At 33.4% G+C, this 15,561-nt stretch overlaps 1 protein-coding gene across 1 annotated transcript in view; it reads left to right on the top strand.

The window, feature by feature from the left end:
* The first annotated feature begins 605 nt into the window (after nucleotides 1-605).
* LOC111053121 (UNC93-like protein) overlaps nucleotides 606-15,561 on the top strand; it is a 106,716-nt gene continuing 91,760 nt past the window's right edge. Inside the window, exon 1 of the mRNA XM_039431246.1 lies at nucleotides 606-626. The gene's annotated coding sequence lies outside the window, so the exon portion shown is untranslated. The remainder of the gene's footprint in view (nucleotides 627-15,561) is intronic.

Genomic DNA, 15,561 nt, shown 5'->3' with positions numbered 1-15,561 from the left:
TTTCACCTTATCTACGGGATTCAATCCAAATCTAGAAGGTTTTTCTAGAAATTATCATTTTCATGTCTTTGGTTTTTCTACTTCTCTCTCTGAGCGCCAAAAAAATGTAAATACTTTTTATGCATTTTACTTCAACGTGCGGCACTCTTACACCCAACAAGGATGAAGAGGAAAGTATTTGGTTGTGGTGAGACCACAACATTCCAGTCATTGAGTTAGCAATTGAGCTCTTATTATTCCTGAAGCCTACCAGTTACCTCCGACAAGAAATTACATCCAGTCTGTTTTTTGGCACCCGGTCATTTCATGGCTCATTAAAAATTTAATTCACGATTGTTTAATCTGCGCCAGGCTGGATGAAAGGTGACATGACAGGTGGGGAGGGGGAATGACACTACATGTCTCTTGGCAATAACGTGAGTGTAGGTCAAATCCCCATCATTGCTCTTGAAAAATAACTGATATCAATCGGACTACTAGAAGTCAGTTTAGTCTACCAGTGTAGTTGGGCCGATATCAAGTTGGTTAAGTCAGTCAGTTGTTTTATCTCTTCATCATCTACTTGACGGATTAATCAATCAATAACTAGTGCCACGTGATTTTGGTGATTCAACCTCATCCTTCAGGTAAGAATCAACTTTCATCCATGTTTCTATTGTAATTATTCACACTTGGGAAATCCTTCTTTATCCCATCTTATGGAGAAGTCATTCTATTCTATTTTTTTCATCTGATGAGTATCTGGCAATGTATCATAACAACTGATGGATATGTAGTTTCAAGTCTCCAAAGAGACTTGACTCACTACTTACTAATAATTTTACACTCTCATAGTTCATAGTAGAATGCTAATAATGATGGTCTGTTTTGAATTATATTTTGCCTCCAGTATTAAGAATTCAATTTAAATAGTGTACTATGAGTATGCCCTTTAAACTATTTGAAAACTTCACTGATATATATTATATAATAGAGAGAAAATCGCTCGTAAAAATGGTAAACTCCAGCAAGTGAAGGGCTCATATATGAGCATCTCTCTCAGCAAAAAATATTATAATCAAGCTGAAGGACGGATTCAATCATCATTTTTCAGCTGGCATTTTGTGAACATAAACTTGAACTGAACTATGAATACAGTTCTATAAAAAATAATGTTAAAATCCTTATAATCCGAAATCTTCCATAACTAATGGAATCCATAGTATGATTATCGAATTCAAATCGAGAGCAATTTAGTTTAGACATGTGATATTTCTCGGTATGAATAAGTTCACAGAATGGAGAGGCTCTTCAAAATTCTGTAGAAGCTCTCATATATTATATAAGGGTTTACAAATTAATATTTTATCCATTTTCCTATATTGGCCAGTAAGTTGGTTGAAAATCATGAAGTGGATGAAGATTGAAAAACATGTTCATTACATGCATAAAATTAATTATGGTATTCCACTATAATTTGCACGTATTCTAAATTCAAACACAGCTTAGAGTAAAAATGTCAACAAACCAACCCTGTCTACAAAAAAGTGCATTAATCACAGAAATTTGTAGTCTACGTCCCATACAGTTCGAATTTGAAGTTTTGACTACATTTATTTATGTGAAGAGTAGAGAAGTGAGTGAGTGTGTTTCAAAACAATAGAACATTTTTGCAAAACTTTCGAAGCATGTCATTTTTAGTCAGGAGCAATCAGTTTTGTATTGTGACTAGATTATATTGTCTTGCAATTGGCAGTCCTTGGCGGTTTTACATTCTACATTAGTCTTGTTCTAATGTGGATATATCTTCATTCATCAGTATCCTGTCTCCGTGTTCGAAGCTCTTTGTAGCCTTTGGTCCATGAATATTTCGCCGACATTATCCATCAGGAAGAACCAGAGTCGTGAACAATTCCGCTAATGTTTTGACAGCACATTTGTTATCTTTGCAAGCATGATTTAAATCTGTTCTTACAAGAAGGGTATTGTCACCCAATATTGGTTTCATTTTTTACAAGTTTTAAACAGCAAAAGCATCAATATTTGAATTATTTGAATAATACCAAAGCAAAAACCCCTGCATCCATTCAAAGTTATCTATTTTCTTGTTAGATGATACGTATTTAAATCCAAGAAAAATTTTGCAAACAGGTAACAATATTCGAGAGAAACGGAATTTGATGAAGAATAGATAATTCCAGTTCTGGATCCACTTCAAAGTCGGATAATTCCAGAAGGATCGAGGAACATTTTAAAAGTTGAAATCAACCTGTGTTCCGCGAAATTCTGATTTACCTCTGTATTCTCTTTGACGCATTATTAAAAGGCAGTTAATAACTTAAAATGCATGATGCAATCCTAAATGACCAAACCTCAAATTTTGTTTCTCTCAAATATTGTATGAAGTTTGCATAATTTTTCTTGGATTAGAATAATTTTCTCACTTGAAGTATTATAAAATTCATCTTCTTTTCTAGCGTAGGCAGATATATGTTTCCAAATCAATAAATCCAAAACTAAAAATTCAATCAAAATAGCTTATCTTTGAATCTAAGAGGAAACAATAAATAGCTTATTAGTTTGAGATAACAAGGTAATTATCGTGAAAAATATCTAGATGTGTTGGAAATCTCTTGGTAAAAACTGTGAAAATTGATACGGAACATAATTCAGTAGATGAATAATTTATTGATTATTCATAATAATCCAATTTGATCGATGCAAATCATCACCTTTGATGATCACATGAGAAGATTTGTCTGTTTTGTCTTCCAATTATTGTATTTTTTTGTAAATTTCAACATCTATTCCATCCCAACAATTCCTAGACTACTCAGTTATTACACACCTCGTGAACAATATCGTCCCATGAAGCTTCCGGCAGCAGGCATTGTATTTTCATAGTGGTTTTCCCAAAGACAAAAAGTGTAATTTCAATATTTCATGATGCGACCTTTGCCAAACAATCTTCTCCTTCGCCTTCACCGCCAACTGACAGCCAGTTTGATATTCATCTTTGTTATTTCACAGCTCATTATTACGAATGGTGCAATTATCAGAATAGCTTGACTATAAGGATGTCTTCTTTTCCACTGTTCCTCAACAATTTCAATAATTGGGCAACTTTTTGAGCACTGAACCAGACTGGGAATATTGTACTAGGGCGAAATTTTATTAAGATTATTAGGATGAAGCTGGTCGTAAACTCATAGTGGATATTTAATTCGCCATTCATACTTGGGAGTAGTTATTTGGGGAGATAACTGAAGTGTTACGGTATTAATTCCCTGAATTTTTCTTCTTATATATTATATCAGTTACAAGTGGAGGGAAATCTCTATATCAGGAGCAACTACTTAATGATATCAATTGATGAAATAAACAGATTAAACTAGATAAACCTTGTTGAACGAATGACAGATACTAGAATTCTGAAAGCTGTCATGAGAATAATATAGAATATGGTAGAAGGAATATTGGAAAACCTCTGAAAAGATGATAATATAAGTAGTTATATCCTTTGAAATCGGATGATCCTTTGAAAAGGTGTGTATGCCTAATCCTGGAAAGAAGAAGAAGAAGAAGAAGAAGAAGAAGAAGAAGAAGAGAAGAAGAAGAAGAAGAAAGAAGAAGAAAGAAGAAGAAGAAGAAGAAGAAGAAGAAGAAAGAAGAAGAAGAAAAGAAGAAGAAGAAGAAGAAGAAGAAGAAGAAGAAGAAGAAGAAGAGAAGAAGAAGAAGAAGAAGAATGATAACAATTGATTGAGATTTCAGGTTGTAATAATAAGCGTATAATACTGTGACAATGATAAAACGACTGATCTATCATTTTGTTTGACGTTTTTTGGATTTGGTAACCATCCCACAAGAGTTTCAATCATTCTGCATCAACCTTCCCCTCCCTCCAGAAGGAACTCTTGATTCGAGTCAGAGTTCAGACTCTATTCCATGTAATTCTAAAGGAAATATGAAACATAATATGTTATGGTTGTTATAACATATATATATATATAATATATATATATATATAATATATATATATATATTACTAGCAGGTAACCCGTGCTTCGCAAGGACTTTCTTAAAACTTGACGTAATGAAATCTAGAAGAATTCAAAATAGGCCAATAAGAATCCTCGGTTGATTAATAATTTATATGCTGCATTTCAAGTAAATCAGTATGACCACCTTTCAATTAAAAAAAGAAGTTGGATTCAAAATGGCGAAAAAAATTTGGGTGTGACGGAAAACCTGTTTTTATTATTCGAAAAGGATCCCCTACCTATCATACCTATCTTCTAATTTCCCTCTTAAGAGAAATCTTCTGCTGCTTCCATACAAACTGGAAGCATAACAAATGATTGAAAACTTGACAAACTGAAAACTTGATGTAATCAAATCTTGAAGAATTTAAAATTGGTCTATAACCACCCTCGGTTAAGCAAGAATCTATATGCAAAATTTCAAGTAAATCAGTCCAGTAGTTCTGACGTGATAATGCGTCAAACATAATTTCCTTATACTTTACACCTGTATAGGCTACGTTTATAATCCAGTTCTTTCCTTTATTATAGTATAGAAGATGATACATAGATGGATGATCATTGTTATTTTACTAAAATATAGAATAAGTTAAATAGTTTCCCTTTCAGAGGGAGTTTTGACAACCCACAAAACTCATTTTTCATTTGAAGATATAATGAAAAGGTGCATAATTATGACCTTATTTTTTTGCTCAGCTTGCCAAAATACCCCTCATTCCAATATTAAAATTTTCGACTGACTGTACAGTGAGTCAGTCATTCTATCAGGGCTCGAATAATTTCAAAATTTCAATTAAATAAAAATGGAAGAATATAATTTCTTTATGTAAATAACAACACCTTCATTCAAAGACATATTAACTGCATGCGTTTTCATATTGTCGATACAGCATTGATGAAATTGTAGACGTTTATTTAGCACTTTGTCTCAAAAACTGTTCTAGCTGAAAATTAATAATTCATGCCACGTGTAGGCCTAAACATTGCATTAGGAAAACGAAGTTTCAAAACTATGTTTTTCTGGTAGAAAGCAATATAGAAACAAATGTTCCCTTTTTAATTTCGACCATATGATTTGGTGATTTTTAATGAAATCGAATGTACCATTAATGAAATTTAAACAAAAATCTAGAAAAAAATTTTTTTTTTGAAAAATCTAGAAGGAAAGTTAAAATTTGGGCTTCCAGGTGCACGAGATTGATATTTTTAGAATCTATGTGCAAAATTTGGAGATCTAAATCATTCCGGTATGCAATCGACAATTTGACATGTTTTGATGCGAACAAACGAACACACGAACAAACAAAACCTACTCTCTCTTATTATATAGATTGCCCATCTTGGGGGTCTGATTATCAAATCAAGGTTGGAGCTATGAGGAGTTATCACTTATGAATACCTGGCCACAAATAAATGTTGAATATACCTTTCAATTCGCATGAAAAGTTCATTGACCGCATCATTTGGCTATCTGCGGTGAATTTGCGCAATTCGTTTCAACACAAATGTTGGAAAGTTTGTGTAGACTCAGTGCCAATGAAGTGGGCTCCTATCGGTATTGTTCGACTAGTTGCAAGCAATTAGGCCCACGTCAATTACAATCATTGATAGCTGGTAATCGGACACAGCAACAAACCCAAACTGAAAATCCCCTCTGATTACATGTTGTGACATAATGAGAAGCGGGCTCTCGATATGGAGGTCTCCGCATCAATCGTTGGTTCTTCCTCATCATGGTCCAAACAATAGAAGTGAACACAATGTACCGTACTACTTTCGCATATTTCCAAGAAATTTCAAGATAAATAGCAATGAATTATGACAATCAATTGTTCGTGGAAAAATATTTATATTGAATATTTTCTATTCAATATTTATAATGAATTTTTATTCTGTGATATTTTGATATGAACTCGTTTTTAATGTTATGAATACTATTATACTATTGCAAAAATGAATTTACACAAAGGATATTATTATTTTCTTTCTCCTGGAATTCAGGATATCAACAGTTTTGGCCATATGTAATACTTATTCATTGATTTTCTTCTCAATGAAACAAATTTTCTTGCTGCCCTCATAAATCTCAAAATCTCTTACCAAATACCTGTTTAATCTAGGCTCTCACATACAGATGATGAATAAAAGGAAGTTCTATTTTATATCATCCAAAGCTATTCTAGAAATGGAGAATTTGACTATTGACTATAGTTCTCCATTTTTTAGCGATTTTCGAGTTTAGAACGTCCATATGGAATACTGAGAATCCAGCTCTATTATAATTAATTTTCCTCTTTGATCTCTCCTGCTTTAGATTTTCTTCTTGTCATGAAGCTCTTTGATCTTTTGGAACCTAAATAGTTTATTCATAGCCAGTTGTGCCTTCTCACATAAGTGTAATAAATTGTACATGACTGACTGAATAGTTTATGTCATGAAGATAGAATTGGACTATTGACTATAGATTTTAATTTTCTTATTGAGTTCCGAGTGTTGAACGTCCAAATGGAAAACTGGGGACCGAAAAATATTATAATTCTCTTCCATCTTGGATATCTTCTACTTCAGCCTTTCTTCTTGTAATGATGTTTTTATTATCTTTTGTAACTTAAATATTTTGTGGACCTACCTGGTAAAACTGAATCTTTGTTGGCAATATGCAGCTCTTCCTATAGTATCTAGTATATTCAGTCAGGTTACCAATAGTCCAGTCAATATAGACATAAAAAAGGGGGTGTGCTTGCAATTTATATTTTAGTTCTGATTTTTTAATATATTATTTGGGTACATAAGAGAAGTCCAGATTCTCCAATTTCTCCAATTTCTTCATCCAAAATTTCCTTGTGCTAGATACAGGGTGGCCCAAAAACCTCGTATTTTCGGCTCATTTTCCAGTTTTCAGCTATTTCTGCCAAATCTCATAATCGGACAGAAAAATTTGCTCTCGTGTAGTACGATGGAATCTGAGCATTGTGTCAAAAGTTATAGGTGTTTGAAATTTTGATCCTTGAGGTGTCCTTAAGCGCGCCTCTCCACTGGGAAATACTGAAATGAAGTGCATCTAGCGGGTGATTCTCATAGAACATGATCTCATGAAGTCATGTCATTGTGCGAAATATCAATGTGAGGACAATGTAGTTGGTGATGATGATTGAAGCTGAAAATTAGGTGTTTTTCACAATACAAGGAGCATTGTTGTCAGGTGTACCTGGAAATCTATTTGAGATAGAGCGCTCTCCCTGATCTCAGATTGTAGAGCACAAAAATACGCCCAGAGGAATTTTGAATTATACATCTAAATGTTAACAATCGGAAAATATTGTTGATCAAAAACTAAAATTCATCAAAATTGATTTTTCCTTCAAATTTCACTCATTTTTGAAAAATCATAACTCAGTACTCATTGGAGATAAAGAGTTCCGAATGATCTCATTTTATTCAGAATTTTTTGATCTAAAAAAAGGCGGAAGTAAATTTTTTGTCCGATCACGAGATTTGGCAGAAATAGCTGAAAACTGGAAAATGAGCCGAAAATACGAGGTTTTTGGGCCACCCTGTATCTAGCACAAGGAAATTTTGCATGAAGAAATTGGTTCTGAACTTCTCTTATGTACCCAAATAATATATTAAAAATCAAAACTGCAATATAAATTGCATGCACCAATGTATATAGTGACTGGACTACAATGTGAATGTATGAGTATGAATGAATGGTTTCAAGGATCAGGATCTACACATTAGAGTATTATAATGAAAAAGTTATGCAATTCTAATACAAACGTGGATAAATTAAAAAAGAAACTTTGAACTTGGTCATGATTTATTCGACATTGAATGAAATTTCTATATTATATTTGAAATACATAGATTTTCGATTTCCATTGTAACATCTGAATAGAAAGCCTCGAGTGAATCGTTATTTTCCTCCAGATGAGGAAGCAATCAATCACATATAACTACACGATATTTTTCCATGTTTCAATCATTATTCAAAAGAATTTGATGAAAATATCCTGAAATCGCATGTTGTTGTTGAAGCATGACCTCTAAATCATTCGAATCCAGGCCGGAAATATATGGTTTAAATAGATGTATGTGAGTGATGTTGAATAACATTTGAACGAAGTGGTCAAATATGAAATTCATCCATGTTTTTACGGTGGACCGAGAATGTACGATCCTCATATATGATAAAATAGTAATACATATTTTCTTTTGATACTTTCATATTAATGAAACTTTCTCAAAGTTGCTGCAGAAATCAGCAATGAAATCAGAAACCAGCTATTATCATGTGATGGGCTACAATTTCCCCCCTCTGCTAATACGTTCATGATGAAAACTTTCTTCGATAGGAATTTTTAAGGATGATGAGAGTGGATACTCTTAAACTGCAAATTTGTACTAATTTTCTCATTTTAGTCGTTTCATGCAGTACCTCTGATTTTTGATCTCACAGAAATAGGCCAACGAGATGAATAGAGTCTATCAACTCAAGTCTTCACCAATTGTCTGTATCTCAGGGCATGCTTTTTATATTATGACCTTAGACAATAGAGATAAAAAGAAACATGTCAAGTTTTAAAGAAATAGAACATACTTTACTGAGTTGCTTCCACAGATAATATTGTGTGTGCAGTTCAAGGTATAAATCATTTTCGCACTATTTCTTCAGTTGAATACAGTAAGTTCCTCCTTATCTTATCTGCTTTTCACAACAGATCTGTCTGACTGAGTTACTTATGGCTTTGAGCTCATAAAATACAAGCGTCCTGAAAAAAACTTTAGGAACGTAAAATTGCAACACAAAGTACCCACCCTTTCACAGATAAGACACAATGACGACAGTGTCAGTTGAGTGGATATTGGAGATCTTTATAACTTTCAAAAGAATTCTCTGAGAACTTTTCTCTTAGGGCCGGCTTCCGAGCTCGGGATTTAGCTAAGTTCTAGACTTAAACAGCTGGAATCAGCTTAAAACAGCTGGAGTCAGAAAATTGGCTTTCTGAAACGAGGCGTAGTCGCAGTTTTTATAACAATCTTTATTTTCACATTTCTGTAATTGGAAACGATTTTCCTTGACAAAATTAAACACTCCTAAATAATTTAAAATAACTGAAACTCAACACTATTTTCTCTTTATTTCATTTTGTGTTAAATTTTTTAGTTTTTGAAATTCAATTCAATCGTGACTATGACAATGACAACGACTACGCCTCGTTTCGGAAAGCCAATTTTCTGATTCCAGCTGTTCAAAGTCAAGAACTTAGCCAAATCCCGAGCTCGGAAACCGGCCCTTAATGTGCAGAATTGAAGGTGATCGAAGGAAAAAGAAAATTTCCAATCATTGTACTGGATAATTCGAATGAAATTTGAACTGCAATCTTGAAATAAAACTATCATAAATGTATCAAATTTCTATTGCAGTTACCCTCTAACCCGTTAGATACAGTAATGCGTCATTCATTTTAAAGATGCGTATACAGATATACGCGCCGCGAACATGAGCAATTCACTTTTAATCAGCTGATTATATCTGTATTTTTACAGAAACGGTAAGATACAGATATGAAAAGCATGGCATCAGCTGATTAGAAGTGAATTGCTCATGTTCGCGGCGCGTATATCTGTACGCACCTTTAAGGTGAACATGAGCAATTCACTTTTAATCAGCTGATGCCAAGCTTCTTATATCTGTATCTTACCGCTTCTGTGAAAATACAGATATATTCAGCTGATTAGAAGTGAATGGCTCATTTTCGCGGCGCGTATATCTGTACGCACCTTTAGACATTCCACTCCAAATTCCACAGATTCAAGGGGATAGATTTTCAATTGTAGAAAGGACATAAATAATACAAATCATTCTAAATATTACTATAATGGATGTGAATATGATGGAATATCCGTTTTTTCCCTCGAACAATAACATTGCTAACTTGTATATTTCCAAGATGAGGTAGGCTATTTTCTTGTGCAGAATCAATACTCATATTCAAACTGTCCTTACAATGTTTAGTAATCGATTCAAAGCTCTTCTGCAATAGTAGATGTCCATGCTTGATTTTCGCGAATGTTTATTTGTCTGTAATCCTCTGTGAGGAGCTCCATGGCAAATAAGTTCAGCACACTTGCCATTACACAGAAATTTTTAATCGCAATGTTGCAAAGCCAAGGTCGGCCACAGCGAAATTCTCACCCAAACAGAAAACAATGAACAGGAAACTGGCGATATCCTTCGGTGGCTTTTTTACACACATAATTGTCCGCATCTTGCTTGTTTTTCCTCTCATATCAAATGAGAATCGTCCGTGAAGTTGGGGAGATATGTGCGCGCGTGCGCGCGAGTGCGTGTGTATGTGTGGCTCTCACATGATTCGTTTGTTTACTGACAAGACTGAACAGCCTCACTCAAGCAATCTTCAAATTTCGTATAATTATTAACTGTCTACCAGAATATCTTGTTAAAAAATTATTTCAAATTATCAATATTATTTCTTTTTTTGTGGTTGCAGCATCACGCATATCTGATATAGTGGGATATTTACCACTTCAAACCTGTCAGCATTTCTTACGATTAACATCAATGCTCCCCATTCAACCAATGGTGTCAGTTTGAAGTGAATCTCTCTAGGTGCTCAGCCCCACCCTCTGCATGGAATGTGAGATGGACCACATCTCCAAACGGATTTTGCATGTAGGATTTGGGTCATCCCCCACTTTCATTCTGCAATGACATGCGGTAATAAACAACAATTGATTAGAACTGTTTGATTTTCCTGTAGAAACAGTTTTCAATCGATGCGAAGTTTAACATTGATATGTTTTCATACTTGAATGATTTATACGGTTAAAAATAATAGATTACAACTACTGTTTGAGTTCTGGATTGGATCAGTTCTTGATGATGTATATTGGATGGATAATTGAGGAGTGAGAAATACGTGTTCTTTTTTTTATAATTGCAATGACTTGCAGTGTAAAATTATTCGTACTTCGAATGGAATACTACTTGTATTTCGAAAGGGAAAAATGATTTAGTGTTGTAAAGGGTAAATTCACCTTGACAATGATTAACAGGGCTGGGTTCCCCACTAGACCCAGTAGGCCCTGCAATATGACTCAATCTCCCAGGAGGGGCACGACAATTGAGAGAAAACCCTACTGGAAATAAAAATAAATAGCCATAACTAAGCATATTTTATGAATTGACTGAAAGAAATCAGGCTAATAGGATATTCCGATTTCGAAGTTTATTGGACTAAATAAGTTTTGGTAAACCATTTTTCAACATTCAGACAGCATAATTTATAACGCCTTCAACAACTCATTACGGTTTGCAATTAATGATGGTCAACTTGGGGCAAACTCTGGAATCTTTGGGTCAGTAATATCCATAAATGAAGACTTTCAAACTTTATTCAACCACCTTCTCATTTGAAATTCTCAAACTCAAAAATCACTGCAAAATCGCAGACTATACTGAAATAATAACCTTTCACACGAGATGATTATTGTGAGAAAATTATTGTATTTCAGTATTTTCTTTCTCAATTGAGATAGAAATAATGTGGAAAACTTCAACAACATTCATATCTAACATCTCACATTCAGGGCCAGATTTCAAATTAGAAAACTTGATAAAATGCTTAGAAACCTTAAGATAATTTGGAGAAAAGAGAATTTTTGAACTATCAGACCCACTTCTCGGCTGAACTTGTGAATCAAATCAAGAATATTATAGTTCATTCGTTCTTGAAATCAATGATTTACCCTTTACGTTGATTGGACTACTTTAGGAGCCGAGGACTACTAACTAATTCAGCCGCTTCAATCTGATGTTATATGTTTTGAAGGGATGGATTCAAAGATCCAAAGGTTCAAAGAACCTCACACGTCAACCGAAGCTTATTGGGGGGCACTTTAGTTTATGGGCCGCGGAATCTAGCATTGAGACCTACATAGATCGATAGAGGAGGTCAATACGAGATCAACCATGTATAACATTGTTGTCGATTTCCAAGGATTAGCTGAAAAAACATGGCGGAAAGTTCAAAATTTTTATATCAAGTTCTATTTTTAATAATTTTTTCATGGCTACAATATGTTTTAAACTAGTGCAATCTTATGTAAAATTTGACGAGGAATCCAATGAAACTAATTTAAGGTTCATAATTCAGTAGTTTTTGAAATATTGCAAAAAATGTGCAGAAAAATGCAAATTTTTTGCTTTAAAAAAGGTTAACTTGTTTTCATGATGATTAATAGTTATTCTAAACTATTGAATTTTGTAGAATCATAAATCTAAAGGAAAAATGTTCAGTCACTTGATAGCCTAAACTCAAAATTGTTCGGGATATTTGGGAAAATAAAAAAAATTGCACACTCAATACTCTTCAATTCTCATATTCAATTTTTTTACTACTTTTAGTGACTACTAAATTGGCTAAATCTCATTGGGATTTTTGCAGGGAATTCATTAAAATAGATTTGAGGTTAGAACATTTTATAGATTATTAAGATATTTTGAAAAAATACAAGAAAATGTTGTATTTTAGTATTTTTTCTTAATTGAGATGGAAATAATGTGGAAAACTTCAACAACATTCATATCTAACATCTCACATTCAGGGCCAGATTTCCAATTAGAAAACTTGATAAAATGCTTAGAAACCTTAAGATAATTTGGAGAAAAGAGAATTTTTGAACTATCAGACCCACTTCTCGGCTGAACTTGTGAATCAAATTGAGAATTTTATAGTTCATTCGTTCTTGAAATCAATGATTTACCCTTTACGTTGATCGGAATCTGATACTTGAATACATATCTCAGTGTTATAACATCAGATACACACAATAAGCTTCGGTTGACGTGTGAGGTTCTTTGAACTTTTGGATCTTTGGATCCATCCCTTCAAAACATATAACATCAGATTGAAGCGGCTGAATTAGTTAGTAGTCCTCGGCTCCAAATCCAAGGAGCTGTCTGATTGGTCGACGAGTTGATTCGACGACATTACACCTTCAAAGCTCACTACCAATAGGAAGCAAACAGCTTGAGAATGCTTGTTCAATTTGGGGTGTGGCTTATTCCATAAGCCATTCCCATATTTTACGGTGTCTCGAGCTAGTTCTGACTTTCTCCGCTAGCATTATTTTTCTCTAAATTAATCAAAGTGAACAAACCAGTAGGCCTATATATTTTTTGAAATTACAATAATTATGAAGTTGCATCGTAATATGGTGTTCAAGCAATTAACATAATAGGCCTTCTATAGATTATTATGAATGAATGTTTTGGGAGAGTAACTAAAGCAGAAAAGAAATTCTAACTCAGGGGTGCTAAATCCGACATTTATAGTATATCAAATGACTTTTGGTGGATGTTCTGATTCAAGAGCTTTCCAAAAAGAAATTGAAATTAAGAATGCTCATGGTGATATGTTGTAACATCCTGATATTTTGTAGCTTAACATTTCATAGCTATACTTTAAAGCTCATAAAACGTTCTACAAATTATTTAAAGAATAAGCCACATCCAATAGCAATTCTATTTCTCATGCCGATCTCAAGTGTTTCATCTGAATTGTTCCTTTAATTTGAAGTTTTTCTGCTGATGAAACTGGTAGGCTGAAAATAATTCAAGGAATTTATCAAAATTTTCCAATCACCCCCCACAAAGAGAACTTGAAGTATTGTGTTATAATAACAGAGATCAATTGATACATTGATTGAGCTTTTATCATTATTGTCAGTGATAAAACTAAAATTTCCCGAAAGTAGGTTCAATATTGAGTCTAAAACCAATGCTAAAAGATTGTATACAATATTTTCATCGCTCAAGAATAATTCATCCAACTGCCAATGCTGAAGAAACTTTTATGACAACTCAATTTCCATTTCAACTTCAAGACCCACTACGAAAAGTAGTGTATGGTTAGCAAGGATTGTGAATCATCTTAGCTGGAGCTTTAGAAAATCTTTCAATAAGGTAGAGGAGATTTACTACATTGTTCCATTTCTTCAGTGTCTTTCGAATTGTTTGCTTACAAAGAATAGCTCGGCATAATTTAACTAACCGCATAATAATAACTTTTCAAGGTTAAGACTATGAAATCGGCCGCGACAAAATCACCGGTTAATATGGAAATTTTTGCATAAAAATACACAAAGTAGTGTCATTCAGAGAAAAACTTTGACAAAAATAATACGAGTGAAAATTGCCATGAACTCCATTGACAAGATTTTTATGAACCTGAAAACAAGCAGCAACTTCCTCATATTTTTACCATAATGAGAAAATCTATCATCAACGGATTATTTAAAGAAGCCATCATCTCTCAAGAATTTGGAGAATTTTAAATGATTGGGAGAGATTTCCTTTTCAAATCACTGACCTCATCTTTTGAAAAGATTCACGTATTTGTTGAGTCAGCCAATCTGATAAAGATCATAAAATTGACCACAAATTTTCTGCTTATGTGGTCAAATTCATGACAATAGAATATAGTTTTCCAATATGATTTTGATTACAATATAATGCAACTGAGTTCAATGAACAGTTGGAAAACCATTCAGTCCACTTCGAGTTGAATGGAGAATCTCATTATTACATAATTATAATGTGCATGGAATTGATCTTTATCATTCACTCCAAATAGACAACAAACGCTACCAAAGTAGGCTTGAAGTTTATTTTTAAAATGATCCTTCTAGTATTCTCATTTACGGAATATTCCGTCGATGTTTACAGTTTTATTTAATTATTTCCATTGAGAATTATCTATCATTGGAGTCGATATATTTCTTGGTAAAGATCGAGAAATGCGTAGATCTCATAGATGAATCTCATAGCTTTCAAAGAGTAAATAGATGTGGGAGACACATCTACTGAATGTTGATTAGTATTTGATACCAGTAACTGTAGAGTTTAAAAAAGCAGATGATACTTTATGGTGTCAATGTTAATAAAAGACAAATAATCAAGACTATAAGGAGTTTACCACATAAGACAGCAACATGTGGTACTCTCAATTTTCATAGATACTTGATTCAGATTTGACTTCGATTTTTTATTTCTTGATAAATAAAAAAGTTAATACTTCAAATTTTATGTTGGAAAACCATCTATATTATCCCCTTTTATGATCATAGAACATCTTTCTGGAGATCAAACTTCTTCATCCATTAATCATACTTATCAGACTTTGATTACACTACATACAGCATCATTAAAATGAACAAATTATTGAAAATAATTCATTCAACTGTCGAAAAGCAAGCCCATGTTAATTCCGCTCTCTATATCTCTTCTAGAAACGCTGTAAATGTGAAAATCGATATCATATTGAATCTGCAAATGACAAAAAATCCACAGCCGATACTGCTTTTCCCCCGCTAAAAGTGAACTCGTATTCAGTTAGAGGATAGACTACACTGGGGGCTACAGGAAAACCATTAAAACTTGAAAATTTTACCCCCCTCACCAATAGTTAATGAATGAATTGCCATGGAGAAAAGATAGCATAAGCTACTATGCTAT

The sequence above is a fragment of the Nilaparvata lugens genome, chromosome 6 (assembly GCF_014356525.2).
Source record: "Nilaparvata lugens isolate BPH chromosome 6, ASM1435652v1, whole genome shotgun sequence".
In the NCBI taxonomy this organism is placed as follows: Eukaryota; Metazoa; Arthropoda; class Insecta; order Hemiptera; family Delphacidae; genus Nilaparvata; species Nilaparvata lugens.
This window is presented reverse-complemented; position numbering and strand designations above follow the sequence as displayed.